Genomic DNA, 14,032 nt, shown 5'->3' on the forward strand with positions numbered 1-14,032 from the left:
TGGTGCCTCTGCACCTTTGCTCTTGGAGGTGTATTTTATCATTTGCAGACCACGCTGGTAGCAGCCCAAGATACTGTCACAGATTCATTGTGTAAAAAATACACTTGGCAGCAGGCGAACATAGAGATAATACATACTTTGTTTTTCTTTTTTGAATGGCCGCGGATAGAAGAAGGAACAGTGCGCTTGGTTGCAATCCAGGGAAGTGCCTTAATTACGATTTCTATCTTTGTTTTGTATGTTTGAATCATTGTGTTGAATTCATTACAGAGTTTTTTTTTGTTGTTTTTATAATTGCACATCGTCACTAATTGCATCAGAGAATGCAAAATTTCAGCTTTTATTCAAGCTTTTATTCTTGCCTAATAATGGGCCTCCAATATCAGTCATGTCAGTCAAAAGATTTTTCCTCTGGGCATATTGGAGGGTGTAAATAATATATTCTTTCTCCCACTGCATGTCTGTCTCTCGGACAAGACTAAGGCCTTATTTCCACCTGGTAGTTAACGTGTGACCTGTGTCTGGATAATGACATCTGAACCACCAACTTCTGCATTGAAACCTGCAGCTTTCTCTTATTATGACTCTGCCTGCATTGTGATTAGTTGTCAATATGCAATTAGTGAGGCAGGGCTGGCAGACATGGCACGTCCCAGGTCAATTGAAGCAATGCTACAGGTGTATTTTATTTTTATATTACACTATGTGGGGGAGGACTTGTTCCCTACTGTGATTTGTACATATAACTTGTGTCGGGCAGCTGAAGTTAGCAGGGGGAGGCAGATCGAGGTGATCTTTCAGCTTGATTGTGTTAGCATGTAGCCACGCTGTGCATTCACACCATGCATTCATAGTGTTCCTTTAACCACATTGAATACAGGTTCTACATTCATGCTAAATGTGAACAGGATTTGAGAGTCTATGGCCATTCTAGTGGTCCTCCTTATTCACAGTGGTGCTTGGAGCTAAATGCTAACAATGGCAACACTAGCATGCTGATGTATAGCAGGCATAATGTTTACCATGTCCACCGTTTTAGTTTAGCATGTTAGCATGCTAGTATTTTTTAGTTCTGTGGCGATCAGGCCCCCACCTTGATTTTAAGTGGGTGGTGAAGCCATGAGCAGTGTGGAAAACCCTCCCCCCGATGGATTATAGACACTGATGTGATGGAGAGAATGACTGAAGGCGTCAGCAGAGAGGAGACAACATGATTGATTGATTGATTGATTGATTGAAATCATTACAAAATCTTGTTGGTTGAGCTGATTAAGAATAAGCGGGGGGTGGGGAGAGACTTGTGAAGGAAAAAGCACAGAGATAGTCTTCCTGCTTGAACTTACACTGAGCTTATTTGGTCATGAACCAAAGTATTGGTTGGTAAGAAGTCCCTCCTGAGGGGGGCATGAATGTCTCCTACCTCATGGTGGTGCAAAAGGAAGCAATCCACCCGAGAGTTTTTCAGCCTGAACCAGACCGACACAAAGCCTGAGTTTAATGACAAAAGAGTCCGGTAAATAATCAGAATGCAAGAAGTGACCTTTGCCGCTCTCTCATTTCATCTCTGCGAGGCGTGGCTGTAGAAGCATAATTGCTTCATTGAACAAAACTAACCCCTCTCATTACTGACTCCACATGACTGATTTTGGACTTTCGGAGCCCAAGGCTAATTCATAAAAAAACATAACCACAATGACTGTATTGGAAAGAGCTGGTGGCTGAATCAATTCTGTTTCTTTTCATTCTCTTACCCCAAAGCATTCATTCAATTTCAGGGACAACAGGGATAAGTGGATCTTAGGTGGTGCAGAAAATGTTTAGTAATATTTTTTCTTTCTTGTGGACTCTATTTTTTTCCATGCCCATGAAAACCCAAGGACATTTTCTGCTTGTGAAATTAAAGCATGTCATTTGGATTTTATTTCGTATGACATGTGCATTACTAACAACTAAACTTGCCTCTGCTGCCGTTCTTTTCCTTTCCTCTTGCTAAATGCGATTCTTCCATAAGAATGAAACTTTGCACAAAAATGTCAAATCCAGACTCACCTGTATTAAACTTTACCTCCAGTCAATAGGGATTTTCGCCTCAGGCTGGCAATTGGTTATAGGGCCGATGTGCAATCTTAACCGAAGGTGTAAGACAAATTATTTTCACTCTATTCAGACCAAACTTCATTCCCTTTCAGCCCATTTTCCCCCCTTCCAGTAGATATCACTTTGACACAGCCTGAATTCAGCTAAATTTAGTGGCTCCAGAGAAGTTTGAGGGATATCTGTGAAGATATCCTGTACTTGGAACCCAGCCCATTCATTTTCTATGGAAGAGATGAGTTCATAGTCTGTCAGTGTTAAATTATGCCGAGGGGCTGAGGCTATGCAAAGACTATGGGATGATTCAGAGATGGATTGGGCTATGATCTAAAGTTGTTATTGAATTTGGCTCCCGATATCCCTCAGAATGAAAAATGGAGTCAGGAGAGTGATTTGCTCTTTTTCTTTGTGCAAGACTAAATATATTCACTACTGGAGGGATTGTGTACACATCAAAAGTCTTCCTTCCCAAAGGCCGTCTCATGTTGGGGTTTAATAAGGTATTTTATTGTTTGAAGTAGTACTGCTTGTTTGAGTTGTTTATAATCCCATTGGATCGTAGCAGCACTGTTGGTAGTGTGAAAGACACGGCTTTATCCTCGTGTTGTCTTTTCTTTTCCGCTCCGGACTGCGCTTACGTTGTAGAGTCAAGGTGGGCTTTGTCATTCTTTGCCCAAAGAACTGCAGAAACGGGGCTCGGGGTTCATATTATATGCTGTGGTGCCAGCGATGGGCGACGGACAGGTTTGTCGGTTATGGTATGCAAGGTGTTTTTCTGTAGCCCGAGTGTGAAGGTTCCAGAAATTCCAGACAAGACGCTCATGTAACGTGACTGCAGTCTTTGAAAGCCTCGTGGCTGCTCGGTCAGTTGCGTGTTGCTCCCATTTCTCGCACGAACAAATTCCTGGCTGGTAACATTGCAAGCGCACAAAGAGGCCAATGACGGAGCAGCGCTGCGCACCTGCAGGCAGGAATGAGCGTTGCTATGGTTACTGTTTCCGTCGCTCTGAAACTTTCTTGTGAACAGCAGGTTTTTTTTGGTCTGTGTGCTAAGTCATGATTGTAACATCATTTTGCATTTTTGGTTAACGTTCGGGTTGTCAACACGCCCAAATAAGGGGAAGCCTCAAAGCGGCTCTGTCACAACTCCTCCTGCCGCTCTGCACACAAAGTCTGAACATCCGGCTTTCTTCTGAGCCCAAAGCACACAGTTTAGTCGACAGAGGCGCGCACACATGCCGCTGCAAACCCACAGAAACACCTTTCATGCGAGGTAGAGTTTCGCCTTGCTTTTCACTCACAAATTAAAATGTTCACAAAAAAGAGAAAATTTTTAATGTTAGATTAATGAGGCTCACTGGCCAAAGCGTGGACTGTGCTGAGGTGGTGCTTCTCATCCTTTGCACCTTATGATCCAACAGCGGATTTTAGATTTCAGGTTTCTGATGTGAACTATTAGATTTCTGCTTAAATTTTGTTTCATTTCTTGTCTTTTTTAAATTTTTGGTGTGCTTAGTGTCGATATCTCACTATGAGAGCAAAATGATTCAGTGTTTTTAATGACAATCGTCTTCATGAACCTGCGATAATGGGGTCAGTAAAAAACCACAACCAACAAGCATATCCATCGCACACCTCTGGCGCTGAATTATATGATACAAATCCATTCGATATAAGTCGAAGACAATAATAGAAGCAGGATTCTATTTTTTTTTCTGTCTTATCCTGTTAATCATCCTTCGCCCCCTCAGAGTTTCTTGTTACTTGGTGGTTCTTAATACCACTGGCTTGTAACGTTTATTGTGAAATTCATACCTCATCCATTTTGAAGTTGATTGCATTTCATGTGGGACATATTAAGATGCACATGCAAAAAGCATCAAACATATGGCTCTTCCTCCACCTAAAGCTCTGAATTGGGGCCTGAATGCACCTTGACAAAAGTCAGTTGACTCAAGTTTAACAAAATAACACAGAAAATAGTAGTAACTGTTGTTTTTTGTTTAGTTTTTTTTTTGTCAGAAAATTCAAACAAAAACCTCAGCATGACCTTGGAATTGCTGTCATTTATTATGATTAGTTAATTAAGTCATTGAAAAATAATCAGATTATAATATATCCAGAATTGATTAAAATTTAAATAAATTTTCATGCAAAAATCCAAAACAGTCCCTTAGTGCTGCGTCTCACCTGTGAGGATTAGATGCTGTTCTTTGTTTTCATCTTTAAGTTTTGGGCTGTTGGTCGGACAAAACAAAGCAATTTTTTCAGTATTTTTTTGGATAATATGGAGCAAATAATCATCACATTGATGGATAATAAAATAAGAGTTAGTAGCAGCGTTCTTTTTGCAGTCTGTTTTGTAGCCTAATGAAAAAAAAAGTATAATTACAATTAGAATCCTTACAGCAATGTTCCACTCAGTTTCTCCTTTATATTTCAAATATACAGAGGTCAGGCTGCAGCACGTCCAGCTCAGAGGGGTGATTCCCACACGGCCGTCTGACATGAGAAGCTGGTACAAGGACAGTTTGACTTCAGTCAGCGTCCACCAGAACAGTGTGTCAGAAATAGTCAGAGGACGTGGATTATACTTGACTGCGCTCCTCAGCTGAAAATGCTTCATAGTTGCCAGCAGCAGCACGGTGGGGATGACGCTGCCTCACTCTGAAATGTTTCGAGCTGCAGCGATAAGTCGATTAGTCGATCAACAGCCGAATAAGCTGTAAAGTCATTTTTCATGAGAGAAGAGGTTTTCCTCCTCACAGATATGCAGATGCATCTTTGTGTTTTAAACTGTTGACTAAACAAGACATTTTTTTTTTAACATTTAGACACCTTTCAGACTGTACGATTAATGGAAAAGAGAATCTGCAGATTAATCTGTTGTGAAAATGATCATTAGTTGCAGCCCGACGCACATGTGTTCAAAATGAGAATCCAAAATTCTTGAAAAAAATCTTTACTGGCAAAATTTAGTGATGTGTTAGAGTTGAATCTGCTTTTTTTTCAGACATTTTTTGGGTCAGAAAAAGTCTCTCAAATCCAGCACAAAGGCCTGCAGCAGGTAAATTTTAAAATGAGAGAATAAGAGTGGTGTCATCTGTGTCGGCTGTTAGCTGATATGCTTTTAGCTGTCGGTGCTCCTGCCCCGCCAGAAACTGTGGAACAGATGGACTTGAGTTACAGCATTTTTCACACGTCTAACAATGTAACATGTGGAGAATAGAGTGAAGGGAGGTAGTGCATGCGCCATGCAGCAGTTATTTAAGAGACTGCTATCAGCACACACGGATATAGAACAGTGTGAATTTGCATCAGCCATTTCTGACTGCAATCTAGGCTTTCATTATAATTAGCTGTGAACTGAAACGCAGCTGGGTAGGTGCTTTGTCGGGTCATTTGCGTCTGTTTTCCTATAGATTATCAGTCCAACTTTCTGTGGCATCCCATCAATTAAAGTACATCATGTAAAGCTGCCTGCTTGCCAGGAGCATTTACATATTGACTGCGAGCTCCGGGAACACTGGCCACATGTGGATATGCACAGGTAGCTTCAAAAACATGTGCTGTAAAAGTCGGTTGAAGCTCCGTGTGTCTCTGTTCTTGTGAATTCTCGACACACTCTTAAGATATGCTGATTTCATTACATGTAAATGAAATTCCTTTTCTTCACCTCCCACACTAGGTTAAAAGTTTATGAATTTAATCACATCTGTCATGAGCTTGAAAATCTCTGTCTGCGCTTGCCACAGATACTAATGCTGACAGGATTTAATGCAAAAAATACCACCTTAAGAAATGTTAAAATGTCCACAGCAGACTTGATTTACAGATTCTGTGTTGTTGTTTTTTTTTTTTTTTAAAGGTCTAAAACATTAGCGGTAAATGTCAAGAGAGCTCCACCGCTCTCTCCGCCCACACGTACGATTCATACACAGCTTCAGGTATGTCGTCTGGTCATTTTGGGAAACGCAGGAAATCATTAAGTGAAGTAAAAGAAGGCAAGGCCAGCTGAGATTAAATGGAAAAAGTAATTTAACAGCACTACACATTAATGACAGATGGAAGACGTAGCGCCTATGCTTTTGTTTGACCTCTGTATCGTCTAAATAGCGAGCATCAGTAAACAGATCTCATGCACACAAGTTTTCTGGATTTAATGTGTTGGACGTCGAGGTGTAAACACGCTGCACTTTTGACCTGATTCATTTGTGATGTGTCAAACAGAATTAGAGGATTATTCGACTCATTGAAGACACATTGCATCTGATTTGCTGGAGGATGACATGCTGAATTCAAGCACAGAGTCATCAGTGGACGTTCTGACTCGTGATATATTGTTTAAACTGACTTGTTCTTGTCACAGTGTGACTGAATTGATCTTCAGCAGCCTTTAGCACTTCCTTCCAGAAAGTTGGCGACAGAGTAATCTGAAAAACCTGTATTTATTTTATAATTTATCTTTGTTTCAGAGGCTTAAATAATCACCCCAAACATTGCAATGAGTTTTTAATCATAGAGAACAGAAAAAAAGCTTTACTGATTGGTTGAAAAATCAATTAATGCTAAATATAGCACAACTGAAACCTACGTTTTTAAGCTGATACTGATAGTGATATTCAGGAGTTTCTGATATTTCAATAGTAGTTATTTTTTTTACTTAAACTCATCTCATAAATGATAGTGTTGATACAGATCCCTGAGATTAGCTGCAGCAGTATACAGGTTACATATTGTATTATGGTTATAATACCATGTGTATTTGCGCATATGCAGCACTGAATTCTACTGTATAAATGTTATTAAAAAATGTCATATTTACATTATGATCAAGTGTTTGTTGAACCAAAAACACTATTTTTCATTCCTTTAATGGTCTTTTTAACTGATAACAATAATTCTAGCAATAATATCGTGTATTATATATATATATATATATATATATATATATATATATATATATATATATATATATATGCATGGTAGCCTCACTGAGCAGGATGTTTTACAGTGTAAATAATCTACTTCTCTCTGGTGGACAAACTTTGTAATGGAGACTGTATCTAAATGATCTCAAACCTAGTTTGGCCTTTGTTTACTGCAATTACAAAAATGACATTTATATACGTAACTTCTTTTATAACTTGCAGCAGCAAATGTGTTTTGAAGGAAATGTGACGCTGCCTGGATCATCTGCTGTTCACATAATGTGGAAAATATTCTGTCAGGTTGTAAAACTGTTTATACGAAACATATCATATTTGATTTGTTTTCCTCTCAAGTTTCTGTTTTTCAGTACGATGTCTTTGTTTTTGTCAATGGCAGCAGTTGGTTAATTTTAGAGAAAGATCACATCGCCTCTGAACGTATAACCCAATCAAAATTATTATAACAATATGTTTTTTCAGACATTTTGTCAATGACAGTTGAGAGATAACGAGGTAAATTCAGGGTGATACAACTTCAGCTGGTAATAGTTCATCAGCTAAATCAAATTGATGCAGCTGTTAAATAACAGGGTGTATGCAGATTGAAATGAAGAGGAAAGTAGTCATCTTCTGTTTGAATATAAGTCAGCGAAAAGGAGGATCCATCACCCCAAAAAAACACCATTACAAAGACGAGCAGCACTTGTAGTTTTACAAAGATTGAGCTGCAGTTCATGAATTTCTGCTGTTTTTATTTGACTTTAAATTCTACTTGAGCTTTAAAAAAATACTTCATGTTCATATTAGGGTCAGAAGTTTTATTTGTTGAGTTTTAGATGTTGCCCTTGTGCATAAAAAGGATTTTCTTCCACTTTAATGGAGAAAAACTTGTTGTGGTGAAAAGCACGGTTTTACTGTGAATGGACATTTTAAAGCATCCATTCACCTTGCATCAGAGAAATGATGAGGTGGAAAGTAAGTGCATGTTGCCAAGTCCTGCTGGGTCTGGTTTGATTTAGGATCAGGGACCAGGACGAGTCATGACATCCCCGTGTTGGCCATGCTTCTGCTGACTCCTCATCTCTCGGCCTCGGGGTCTCTCCAGCAGACGGTGGCACATACAGCAGCGATGTCAGCCTCACTCTCGTGCTGTCTGGGGTACTTAAGGCGACGGCGAGGCGACAGGAACAACACATCGGTTCGCCCCTGCGAGCGGCAGACAAAATCAAAGTTGACTCGTTCTCGACAGCGAGATTCCCAAGTGTCATGTGAGAAATAGATGGAACACAGTAGCCTATAATACCACATTTACTCACAAAGGAAGCATACATACTGTTTGAATGTCCAGGGTGTCGGCGCTGCTCAGTGTTTCCCCCAGTAGTGGTCCCGCGCCAAACTAACACCAGGCGGCATGAGGTGACGTGAGGCGATTGTTCGATCGGTGTAAATTTGTGTAATCCATTACAACCACCCAGCCTCTGCTGGAGAAATACTCCCATGTTGATGACTCGCATGCATTCATGTCATCGACGCGGTTGTGTGGTTACGGCGTTCGTCATGCTCGTGGATTGAAAAGAGCATTAGATCTGGGCTTAATTACATCCAACGACAGCTTTGGCTTACGTGAGGCGTCCATATGTGTTGTCTTTTCAAGGTATTTTTCAGGCACTTCTTTATTAGTAAGTTCCCAGTCAGATTTATCAGAGCTTTTAGAAAAATCCCACTCGTAATAAAGCTGACACAAATGCTGTTTACATGTCAGAAACTTGTAATTCCAATAACATGAACGTGGCATCAGGCTTTGAGCTAAATGCTAGCTCATGCTAATATATATATATATTTATTTAATTTTTCTTCACCAGAAAGCGTGTCTAAACTTTAAATGTAATGAATATCAACAAATTTCACACTAGTATTTATCAAACCTCCATCAGCTACGTTCGCTGTCTTATTACAGGGTGTTAGCATTTTCTAAGTAGCGCTGAACACAGAGCGAGGCTGAGGCTGATGGTAATGTCATCGGTTGTGCAGGTATTTGGTCGTAAACCGAACTGAAACTTTGACCTGATGGTAGCGTCAGATGAACACTTCAATAGTCGTGATTTTTTTCAATTCAATAACAAAAATATCAACCTCAGCAGAGTCAGCAGGAGTCATCCTCTGGGGACCATGAATGTCTCTGCAGCGTTCAGTGGTAATCCATCCAGTGGTTGTTGGGATACTTTACCCTGGAGTAACTGGAGTTGTGGACTAACTTACTGACCAACATCGCCATCCCTATTTTTCCATTCTCTGCCATCACTGGTGGTCTTGTGTCTCAGTGCAGATCCAAGCGTTGAGTATCGCCCCCGGTTTATTCTAAGTGAGCAGCACTACAGGTTTTCACATTTCTGAGTAAATGCAGATGTAATTGTCTGAGCGTTGAGTCCTCTGAGGACGTCTGCGTCTCAGCTGATGTGACTGATATATTGCTCTATTAACACACCAGTTTCTGCCTTACTGGCCCTGAAGATGGAGAAACTTCACCATCTCATCAGAAAACCTCTTCACGCTTTAGCTATGACTTTTACTAAAGGCCACTTTCAATAAATGTCAGGCTGCAAACATTGGTAAACAGTTTTAGCTCTGATCAAATTCCAGCGGGGTGATATACACGGCGAGGTTGCCATGTCTGTAGGATTACAAGGGTTCCACTTCGGAGATGGCACATTAAACAAATGGATCGTCTCCCACTGGCCACGACAGTATTTATTCCCACCACTGAGGAGGCCTGCCCTTTCACTTCACGTCCCGCTCATCCAAACGTTGAGCCCCTCCCGATGCCGTCCCCTCACCGACGAGGACTCGTTTCGCTCCAGTTGCACAGCGCGGCTCTGGAAGGGAAAGCTGCACGCTCACAACTCCGGCGAGATGTGCCGAAATGTTGATAAGTAGCATTTAAAATAAAAAGATTGCGCCGTAGCTGTGAGTGTGGACCTTCTTTGTTTGATGCGTTCCTCCAGCTTGAGCACGGTTGTTTGTTTTCCTTCCCTGTTTGCAATGATTATGAATTTTTCACACATTAGAGCTGAACGATTCCTTGCCAAGTACATATGCAATTATATGTAAACATGTCCAGTGTATTGTTGTCATTATACTGTACAGTTCGTTTGGAGCAGAATGGTATTTTAACAGCATATCATTGATTTACCTGGAGTTGTTGCGAGCTCATATTGATAACCATCATGTGTATGGAGACCCACGGCGTTCAGTATTGAATGAATATATAAGACATTGTTAAATAATAATCACGCTGATGAGTACGTGTACAATAATGTATGTCTATTGACAGACAAAACATGGCGATTAAATGAGAGCAGTCAGTGGGAGGAAAAAAAAAACAGAATTACCATTTTCACATTCATCTGAACAATGGCAGCTAGCAGTTGTGGCGAACAAGTCTGGTGACTTTTATGGAGGGTGAAGTGCAGGGCAGGAAACTGAAGTTTATCAACCAGGTCCTGCCAAGCAGTGGTGTGATGATGATGTAGCAAGAACTCCGCTGATACAAGCTTGAGTTGAAGATACCTTTATTAACAAGCAGTATCGGATCAGATGCCGGCCATCCAGAGAGCTTCAGGGTCAGATCAGAAGACTCTGCCCTGAACATCCAGACAACACAATATATAGCAGGGCTGTTTATCTAACTCCACCCATACCTTTCCCTATCTTAAAGACCAAATCATGCTCTGGGCATTGTCCCACTGAGGAAAGTTCTCCTTTGTGACAATATATGTCTACATCTTTAGTAAATAGTCCTAATAGCCCCCTCTCTAAACTTTACCACTTCTGGTTTATCTTTTCCTGATCTGACCCTACGTGGCCTCACATACCACAACTAAAAGTGGTCTCCATTCCAGACATCAGTTTACCCCTGATCATGCTTGATCTGACATATATTCGTTATTTGATTGATGATTTGATCATATACCTCAAAACAGCACAGGTGTGGGTGGTTAGAATAAGTGTTCAGGTTAGACAGCAGATAAAACAGCTTAGTTAGTGTTGAGGAGCTTTCACAGAGTCGCCTGACGTACAGGCAAAGTGCTGAGACAGTATTTTACCTTCAACATCTTCTTTCACATCTATTGTAAAGATTTTTTTTAGAAATATTACATCCATAAATTCATTCAGATTTCAGTCTAGAAGGCCAAATATCAACTTGATCTTTTTAAAGTCTGTTTCAATATCTTTTAAAATCTTTTTTTTTTTTTTGCCTTTGTAAGACAGCGAAGAGCTGACAGGAAACGAGGCTGAACTGGGGTTTTAGGCCAATATCCCAAACCCCCAGGCCGACGCGACGCCCCTGCAAGACACAGTTTTTGTCTGTTAGAGTCATAGGTGGTGAAGTAAATGCCAGACTCCGGTTCTTCAAATTGAAGTGATTTATAGGTAATAATAAGGCAGTTATCGTTCTCCTGATCCACATCTCCAATATTTGGATTGTTCATTGTCCTTGTCGGTCATCTTCATCCATGTGTTGTAGGTGACTAGCGCCCGAGAAGAGATTATTGATGTCACTGTCATCAGGCGGTCACCTCAGAGTGCTCGGAGCGATGAGTACTCTTCACTGAACAGGTTTTTAATCAAAATAATGTGTGTCTAACGCCTGCGAAACCTGTTTTCTGTGCAGAGCTCGAGTGCATGTGAAAAACAAGAGTAAACAAAATTATCGTGCTTCCCCGAGCATTCAAAAAAAATATATGAATGACATGAAAACAGCCATTATGAAAATCGCTAAAGAAAAACGAGGGATTTGGAGGAATTTGAATGCAGGTAATGGTGAAGATACCATGTGATTATTTTGTTGTTTTGATTTCTTTTTACTTATAAATAACCTTTTTTTTCTGTGATCTATGTTTTCTTTGAAGACAGGGATTATTTGCTCGGGCACGTGAACACACATTTTTGCAGCTGTTTGTTGACTTGTAACGATAAACCCTCTGGATATCCGTTGACTGTGCTCCATTAAGCTTGCACATACGGAATCAGAGGCAAAAAGCTTCTGTACACATTTACAGCGTTGCATAGAGGAGAGTGGATGGCTGATCAGTGTGGTCTCATTGACATTATTGGTACAATGGAGTGCATATGCATAATATGAGAATGGGAATTAATGAATACATGAATATGTAAATGAGTTGCTTTCTAGATACATAAGGATCTTCACATCTGTGTAGAGAGGGAACAGTGGTTTTTTTTTTAGATAAATGCTAATCAGAGCATTCTAATATGCTGACCAGTGCTAACATATTCACGCTGTAAGACATTTGTTATCTACCTACTATCAAACGTCATTCAAATTACTCATGGACTAGTTAGCCAATCGTTTTTAGCAGGCTTTGTTTTCCTTTGATATGGGGAGTAAGTTTTGGAACTACAGATCCTATAATTCGGTGGCTGTGGAGGATGTAGACAGGAAGTGGGTGGGTTATCTGAGGCCTACAACTTGTGCCTCTTTCTTTTAGCCTATATTTGTTGACATTTTGGCAAATTGGCACCACTAAAAGCATGCCGAATTTGATACTAGCAGCTCCTGTTTGCAGTGTACCCACGGAAGTACAGATAACTATGACTGGATTGCTTTAATACTGAAGAAAACTTAAAAATCGGACGATTCTCAGGCAAGTTCTGGTAAGGAGCATCATTTTCTGTGATTTCAAAGTGGATTTGTGGATGTATGTTCATGATATACAAAGATAATGATATAATTGGGAGGTGGAAGTCACCCTAAAATCTACAATAATGTGTCTGTGTTCAGATTTTTTCACTTTGAAAACCTCTGTACTACAACAGCAGTTGACAGCCATGCTAGCTAGGCTACACTTACAGTGGGTAGGCTACACCTGTACTTTGAGCTAATTGCTAATGTCAGCATGTTAGCATGTTCACAATAACAATGCTAACATTTTGATGTTTAGCAGTCATAATGTATAACACTGTTGCCCTATTTGTTTAGCATGCTAGCATTTGTACGCTAGCACTAAACACAAAGTAAAGCTGGGGCTGATGGGAACGTCATTAGTTTTGCAGGTCAGGTCATAAACCAAAGTATTAAACAAACTGAAATTATGACCTGGTAATATATTACACTTCATCCTGAGGGGGGCATGAAAGTATGTATTGAATTTCATGGCAATCCAACCAATGCTTGTTCTGATATATCAGTATGGTGGTGATGCAGATACAGAGGAACACCACAGTCAGGAGGATTTATCCTCTGGCCATCAATATCTGGAACTCACGGTTATCCATCGAGAGGTGGCTGAGACATCTCATGATGATGCTGGAGGAAAACTGAGGAGCTCACCATCATCAGCAGGATTCCCCTCCTGGGGACCATGAATGTATTTCACGGCGATTCATCCACCGGTTGTTGAGACATTTCGGTCTCGGATCAGAGTTCTGCGATTATCACCTACTTGGTGAATGCCGCCCCAAGATCTCTTCCCAGGCAGTCGCACACCACTTCACAGTTTAATTAACGTTACTCTGACGACTCTCATGAGTGCCATGCGACCTCACACGTGATCTCGGCGATCCCAGAGCACCTGCACGGGTTTAAATGTCTGGGCGCTCCCCGTGATTATCAGTCAGATGGACTAATGGAGCCTCTTAGACCGCTGTGATGACTAAAACAGCAAATCCAGTTAGCTTTTCACACAGCACTTCTAAATATGCAAGAAAAATATATATCTGGGCTGTTGCAACTGCAGTTGTTTAATGCAATCTTTACAGAAAAAGTGTAGTGAATTCCTCCACATGGTACAGTAGAAATACCTTCCTCGTTTTAGCCTCCAGTTTTTACAAAGTGCCAGGGCCCTTTTCATATGACGGCCAATGGGGAGCGGCTGCAAGACGGATGGAAAGCAGCCACTTTGGAAAGGCCTGTCATTTTGTTGTTGGCAGAGTGGAGCGCTTTCTAAAGTTGTAGCACATTTTAACTTTGCAGAGGCAACCACACGAAG

General features: G+C 40.7%; 1 protein-coding gene across 2 annotated transcripts in view; it reads left to right on the forward strand.

The window, feature by feature from the left end:
- LOC121623743 (cadherin-7-like) overlaps window positions 1–14,032 on the forward strand; it is a 98,549-nt gene that overhangs the window by 11,515 nt on the left and 73,002 nt on the right. The gene's annotated exons all lie outside the window — the stretch shown is intronic.

Source organism: Chelmon rostratus, chromosome 20 (assembly GCF_017976325.1).
Source record: "Chelmon rostratus isolate fCheRos1 chromosome 20, fCheRos1.pri, whole genome shotgun sequence".
NCBI classification, from domain to species: Eukaryota; Metazoa; Chordata; class Actinopteri; order Chaetodontiformes; family Chaetodontidae; genus Chelmon; species Chelmon rostratus.